Source organism: Patella vulgata, chromosome 4 (assembly GCF_932274485.2).
Source record: "Patella vulgata chromosome 4, xgPatVulg1.2, whole genome shotgun sequence".
Lineage (NCBI taxonomy): Eukaryota > Metazoa > Mollusca > Gastropoda > Patellidae > Patella > Patella vulgata.
The window spans coordinates 4983210-4991156 of record NC_065882.2 but is presented as its reverse complement, the minus strand read 5'-3'; the positions used below and the strand labels follow the sequence as shown (position 1 = coordinate 4991156).

The following is a 7947-nucleotide window of genomic DNA, read 5'->3' as shown; positions in this document are numbered from 1 at the left end:
CCCTACTCCTTTTCACGTACAACCGGGGATTCGAAACCACGCCAGTTGACTCAATGACAGACCTCGTGATACAGCGCGCACGTGCTAACCATTCGGCCATCCACCCCACCCAACTTAAAAAAACAACAACGTGTCTCGCTAAAAACGTCTATATACCATATATACCCGGTTGGCGGATGAAATGATGTAACGTCTGGCAATGGTATATACTTACTTTGATCCAATGTCCTTGAGATGCTTACACTTGCGAAATATTCCCCTGCAGTTAGATCCACCTGCTTTCGAACATCAAAATAATTGTATTTTCCGCTCAGAAATATTCTTTAGAATTATTTTATCTGTCTGCCTTACTGGACATTCACGGGAATGAGTAAAATGCCCAGCCTGCAATTCACAAACCCAAACTACTAGGCAGTTGTCTTTACCTATGTCAACTTTGGCATATGTAGCGGGAAAGAGGATCGGCAATGTAAGAAACAACAGCTAAATTAAATTGTGACATACTTAAGGGTTCTTTGGTCAATAAAACACGGTTGATTTGACAAAAACACCCCTCAAAATTTCCTGGGCGACTCACTGTGAATGACTATTTCATAGGTAGTAGGATCTCTTTGCAGTGGCAGAAACAATTTATACCTGAAAACTTTGTTCTAGGTACTCTTCGTGTACTTTTATTTGTATGTCATCAACAATGAAATTCAACCTTCGGCTTATTGAAACACACACCTTGGCCCTGTTTCTTGCAATCTTAACTAAAGATAAAATTTAAATTTTAGTGGATACTTCAGTTTTGATTGTCTTAGCAATATCGATACCCACCCCCTCCCCCACTCCAGGTAATTGGTAAAGACCGGAGAAGCCTTGCCGAAATGTCGCGTAGTAATACATTTTATCGAATTTTATCATGTGAATGACCCCTGTGTTCAGCCAGTTTCTTAGTCACTGAGCTCACCGTGGCATCCGGTAGGCAATGAGTTTAATTAAGGATCAAAATGGATTGATTGTTAATCAATATCAGACAAAAGTGTAGCAGGAAGTCAGAAAATGTCAACTTCTATCAATTAAGTTAATTGTGTTCTTCATAACCCATCCCTGTTAATGGATACTACATGAAAACAAGTGGCTGTCGATCTTTGCTTCGATTTATAACTGGTATCGCATCGGTAACGGCAGGATGGGGGACTACGTTCCATTAATTTTTTAATTAATGTTCGTCTGAATTGAGGCAACGAAATTGTAATGAATTCTTTTACGGCAACTTGTTCTTTCGTTGTAGTGATTTTATAAACTAGCTCTCTGAAAATTAATTAAGTGTTTTATTTGATAAAATTTAAAAATAAAACGTCTGTTTACGGTAATTATTTTAATATAAAGAATGATTTTCTCTCATAAAATCGTTGCGATATCCAGATTGATTTTTTGATATGAATTCAGCTTAATTGACAACCACATCGATTGAAAACAGCGCAGTGGACCCTTACGGCGAGACCCTGGATCCATTCACTTGATTTGATATTTGTTGTTCATGTCTTACAATGTCTGTGTAGTTTGTCTTGTTCGAAGGTTTGTCTTTACTATCGGAACACAAAAAACTGGAATATCACAACAATGCATTTCGTGCATCCAACATGTGTGACTCTAATATTTGTGTTCTGTATACAAAATATTTTAAGTGAATCACGGGTGAGGAACTACGATGCTGTGCGATATGCTCCTATGGAAGGTCTAATGCCTCCCGTCAACCCAACATTGGGAATAACTCGGGAAGTCCAGTGTTACATGTTGTGCTTGAAGGACGTCACTTGTGCTGCCTTCTCCTACAGTAAATTGTTATCGTTCTGCATGTTGATGGGGGAGAAAGCCACCGATGACATTATAGCAATTAGTAGCCCAATGTCACATTTTTACCACTTTACTGTCAAAGAGCGTAAGTATACGTACAATGATCAAATCTCAAGTCTAAATTAACAAATTTATTTTTTTTATTTTTCGTGTGGACCGTTCTATTTGAATGCGCTTTCTTTATCCTTTTGTGATTATATTTTTGTTTCTTTTGCCTCTGGAGCCACGGTGGCTCGGTGGGTAAGACGTTGACTCGATAGCCTGGAGGTCGTGTGTTCGATCCCTGCATTGGCCGAGACAGTTCATCGGGATTTTCCTACGTGGGTTCCCCTTGACAGTGGTGCAGGGCGGAGGGCCTGACTAGGACAACTGTCTAGTCGTTCGGGTGGGAAGAAAAACCGAGGTCCCGTGTACACATCCCTTGACAGTTGGAATTCGATATAACAGTAGGCCGTAGTGCCGCTGTTCGGACAAAATTTCCCTCATAGCACACTGCATGGCCAGTTCAACTTTTTGACTTTTATCCCATGACAGATAGAAATTAGACTAATTGCGGGTAAATGGTACATAATAAAAACTGCTTTTAAATTCATTATGGGAGATCAGATAAAGAGTTGTTGACTATTCTTGCTATAATAAATAAAACATAGATAACGTAAATATAATATGTTGACATTTACAGTCAAATTGCTCCTCTCTGAACCGAGATATTAGGTGTTGAATTTTAAGCCTAGCCTCGATCATCATTACGAAAGTCGGTACGATAAAAAAAAATAGTGTCGATTATCCGTTTTTGGATTTAATCATCAATGAGCGTTGAGCAGCAAATCGGATTCAAATCCAGTGGAAATCCCACATATAACATGACATCGAGAGTTGATTATGGTTTGGATATGTTAATTAATGTCTAATTAATAATTTAGATAACATTTCAGGCCTAACGAAGATCTGCAAATAGGCAGATTTGGCTCTTGCATAGTGTATGTTTAATATTTTCTTTTTTTAGTTGTGGTTTCCAAAAATGTATTATTGCCACAAGGCTACAGATGGCACGATGATCTTGATCTGGCTTTGAGATTCCATTATGAAAGCCATAAAACACGTGACCAAGCCCTTGACGTATGCACTGTGGAGGGTGGCATCTTTGTTACCATAGATACTAATGACAAGATGGCGACTGTTTTAAATTTACTCAATACAAATTCAAGTAAGTTTATTTTTGAAGCATTTTTCATTGATTTCAAAGTAGCTAAATCTCTAATTCAATATTATCAAATTTTATTTGTGGTCCCAAACCAAGTCTATAGTCATTTTGAATACTTATAGGAAAATTTAAATAATGGCCTGGTAGTCCTTTAAAGATGAAGACCCACTAAAATATTATAGATTAGTTATGTATGGCATGTTTGGTACGCACGCAATCTGATTAAAACACAGATCTATATTTCGTTTCGTTTTTTTTTATACTTTCGATGGCCTACACTACATGAAGATCTGACAAGTTGTACTCGAAGCGCGTGTCAGGGGTCGCACGCGCGGCTTTTGACCTATGACGTCAGACATTTATATAACAGACCGTTTCATTGGCTTATCCCCCACTTCAACCAAAACTCTTCCAGATTCTAGTGCTGTCCTATCAAAAAAAATTTAAACTATAAAAAACGAAACGAAATAGGATCTGTATTTTAATCAGATTGAGTGAATCCTAGCCAAGAGATTATCTAGTGTTGGTATCATCACATCAAACTAAAACGCCTGTTATAGAACAACTCTTCCGGATCCTAGTGTAGTAAAGACAAGTAAAACGAAATTTTGAACTATGAAAAAACGAAACGAAATAGGATCTGTATTTTAACCAGATTGGTACGTATGGAAAGTATCTCGTAAAATACATGCAGGGGTATCACTGTTGGCTGTTGGCTTGTCTGCTGATAGTGACGTTGGGATCGTTTGATGGAATGGCTAGAGGTTGGGAGAACAGACTCGAGAACACATCTTCTGAGAATATCCGATACGAAATCTCGTTATTATTAATCTTTGAGAGGCATTTATTAACTGGATAGAGCAATAAAGAAAAACACATACTTATGGAACTTAATATATTTGGGCAACGTTTTGAAGAGTATTCTCTCAACGTTATCAAGCTAATACAGTACATGTAATACAAGAATTATGAGATCAATATATACAGAAAGACTACAACAACAATTCATGAAACCATACAGGACAACAAGATCAAAGGGGGTTATTCTACACAAACTAATTAACACGAAGCTTAAGTGTAGCCATTGAGTAAAGTTAAAGTGATAATTTCATATTTTTAAGTAATATTTTTAAAATGTATTAAAATAAAGCCTTAAAATAGATGGTATCTATAAACAATCCTACCTTGTTAAAGAATAATCCTATTAATCCTATAATTCACTATTGCCAGTTGAGAAATTGGCAAAAATATCATTTTCAACTTCAAATTCATACGTTTGAAGATAGCTATTCCATGGGGGGGGGGGGTAGAAAAGCAAGGGAGGTAATTGTGGTTTTATTTCCGGGGTGAATGATTTCTAAGTGTGTGAATGATACCTATGATCGTATAATAGTGAGTTGACAACCTATTGAGCAAAAGACATAGAAATAATTATGTTTTGACTTTCTTAGAAAATATGAAATTCTCGCTTTAAGCAATTAAGTAGCTATGATGAAAGATACAATACTACCGACAGAATGGAATAGTACCTACTATACAATTATGATATACCATGATTTGTTTAGATAATGGTAGTTAACTTGAAGCAACTAAAAAATAGAGTAGATATAAAAGATAATATTGATAATAATATTAGAAAAATGAAAAAGATTGTCTTTTCCACAGTACTGAAGAATAAGTAGAGGTGGCGAAAAACACAATATTTAGGTTATTTAAGAAGTCCATCATAAGTACTAGGCAGGAATAGCCCTGTGTCGCGATTAAGGTCTGGGCTGTTTTGTTTTTCGGGGTTTTTTTTTAATGTGTATGGCCTCAATAAGTTTGCGTGGTTTTTTTTTCTATCGGGAGGTTGACTGCAAGAGTTTTATACGTTTTTAGTCTGTGTCGTGGGTTGGATTGTATGTGTTGGGTCGCCCAAATCAATAAGTAGCTGTTTTTCCATAAGTATGTGTTTTCGTGTATAGTTATTATTAGTTCTTATACGGTAAATGATTGTAATAACCATAATGGCCATAATGTCACCTTCCGTACTTCATGCCGAATGATCTCAGTACTATTATATTGGAGCCACAACACACCTTAAAGTAACTAAGTCTCTAACTTAATATCATCCAAAGTCTTCGACATTAATTTGTCAATTTAAATCAACAATGATGTGATCTGAAATGGAAAAGATGGGCTTCTGGTATCCAATATTTAAAACCAAATAAACATTTTACAATTGGTACACGAATCGTGTATCATAATGCGTTTCGGCGCTATTTGTAACAAGGGACTCGAAGAACGAGAGTGGCCATATTCCACAAGTCAAGTCAAACATCTGGAGAGCATGTGCAATAAATACTTTCGGTGTAGACTGGAATAACCAGACGCTAGAGAATTCCATTTGATTGAGACTTTGGCGTATTTCGCTGAACATAACTGATTTGAAATTAGAGTAAAAACAGAAACGATTGAATGTAAATCAATTTATATACATTCATATTACATTATTATATGCGTTGTGACTGATTTGTGTCAATCTCTAGGTCCCAAATATTAGAGATTTGGCTCCTTTTAATTCTTGCTGATTTATTCGGACATAAATAAAACTATTTTGTGTTTTTACAATGATGATATATATGTATATTTTAACTTATTGCATGGTTTCTTTTATTTTCAGAATTGATGAGTGGTCCAGACAATTTTTATGTAGCGCCTACCAATGCAACCAGTACAGCCCCAGACGGAAAATGTGATGTCTTAAATCGTGGTGGAGATTTTCAACAGGTCGACTGTAATACACAGTTACCGTTTATTTGTGAGAAATCCAACATATGATTATAATATCGCCTATAATAGTTCACCCCGCGTTAAATACTTATATCAACAGTTTAAGTTACGTGGTCTGCAACCGAGGCACCGCTTCAATAAAAGTTTGTTAGCTATGTGAATCGCCCGTATTAGAGGTGAAATCAACTACTTCAATGCACATTAATCCCATTCCGTTCCCATCCCTGGGGATACATTAAGTGTCAAATTAATTGATTCATTAAAACTACTTTGAACTTTTGATTTATTTTTAATATTCTAATTATTGGGGGGTGGGGGTGACCGAATTGTTAGCGCGTACGCGTTGTGTCATGTGCGCGTTGTATCATAAGGTCTGTCATTGAGTCAACTGGTATGGTTTCGATTCCCAGGTTGTACGTGACAAGGAGTAGGGTCGCCTGTCCAACCTCGTGGATTTTCTCCGGATCCTCCGGTTTCCTCCCACTGCTAAAGACCCCTACGCGCACGCGAATTATTGAAATAAAATTAAACCATATGTTAGTCCCGAAATGACTTAGTCTGTGTCGAGTGGAGGTTAAACCCCATTTCTCTCTCTCTTTTTCTCTCATCCAGCATTATTTTGAAATACTAGCGACAGACATCGCTGATGGAGAATGCGATTATATAACCCCCCGCGACTTGGGTGCAACTTCGGAATGGAATGGTCCATCACCATTGTATCTCACAAGGCACGATGGCGCCATTAACCAAGAAAATGGAGGCGGTTATATTTCCTACTCGCTGCTCTATTTTCCCGTTATGCTACACTCTCATTCACGAATGGCTTTTCTGGGAGGTCTCCTGGGAAATACTTGTCTGCGAAATCACCTCAGATGAAAGCGGACGCGTAACTTATATCAGCTGAAATGAATCGCACAAAACTAATGTTCATCACATTAACGTAGCTATAACTTTAAGTCAGTCGTTCTTATGTCAATATATTACTTGTGAATGTAAGAGAAAGAGAGAAATGGGGTTTAACGTCCACTCGACACAAACTAGGTCATTTCGGGACTAACATATGGTTTAATCTTATTTCATTAATTCGCTTTCGCGTAGGGGTCTTTAGTAGTGGAGGAAACCGGAGTACCCAGAGAAAACCCACGAGGTTGGACAGGCGACCACTTGTGAATGTAATGTAATATAATGAAATGAATGGGGTTTAACGTCCTACTGTTCTGCTCCGACGGGCATACGCCATACAGTGTGATATGAGGGAAATTTTGCCCGGACAACGGCACTATGGCCTACTCTTATATTGAATTCCAACTGTCAAGGGATCTTTTACGTGCACGCCAATGTGTACACGGGACATCAGTTTGTCGTCCCATCCGAACGACTAGACAGCTGTCCTTGTTAGGCCCACCGTCCTGCATCACTGACAAGGGGGAACCATACCGGAAAATCTGGATGAACTTTCTCGGCCAATGCAGGGATCGAAAATCCGAGCTCCTTGCATCCATGGTTCAGGCTCACGCAAGGCCTTGATTTATCGTAGATGCATCATATAGTGAGTTATAATGTGATCAGGTTTAATTGATATACTGTAAATATTGTTGGGTTTTTGTCATAATATTTAGAATTAAATAAAAGCTGTCTGTTATATTTTCGCTGTTGATGTTGTATTTTGACCCCTGGTTAACGGAATCGATTGTGTTTGAATTTTGGTGAATATGACCTTTAATGTTGTTGATAAGCCAGTAAAAATGTATTTATCAAGAATCAAATAACGACAAAAGTTCTAATTTGACATCCCCGGACCTGAATGTTTTGCGATATTTGGTTACAATACATTAGGTGAATCTTGAGGGTGATCTGTGAAAACCGTAAATAATGATTATCAGACGTTTTATTTCCCTTTATAATATCAGGATTGTGAGCCCACAGTCTTCTTTAATTTAAAATGTCAATTGTTTATGTGCTGTATACAAACGAAAGTAAAATTAACAATACCGTTGCCAGGGACTGAATGGCCCCATACAGAAAGTAACAGAATGTTATTATGTATTTCAATATGGAAGACCAAATGGGACAATATTCATGATTCTTGTTTCTACATTCCAGTTTGAACATTTTAGACACGAACGCAA

At 37.4% G+C, this 7947-nt stretch overlaps 1 long non-coding RNA gene across 1 annotated transcript; it reads left to right on the top strand.

The window, feature by feature from the left end:
* The first annotated feature begins 1212 nt into the window (after positions 1-1212).
* LOC126817411 (uncharacterized) lies at positions 1213-7453 on the top strand. Its single transcript, XR_007679000.2, has 3 exons — positions 1213-1927; positions 2849-3049; positions 5709-7453. It is a non-coding gene; the product is annotated as an uncharacterized LOC126817411 (long non-coding RNA).
* Positions 7454-7947: the final 494 nt, after the last annotated feature.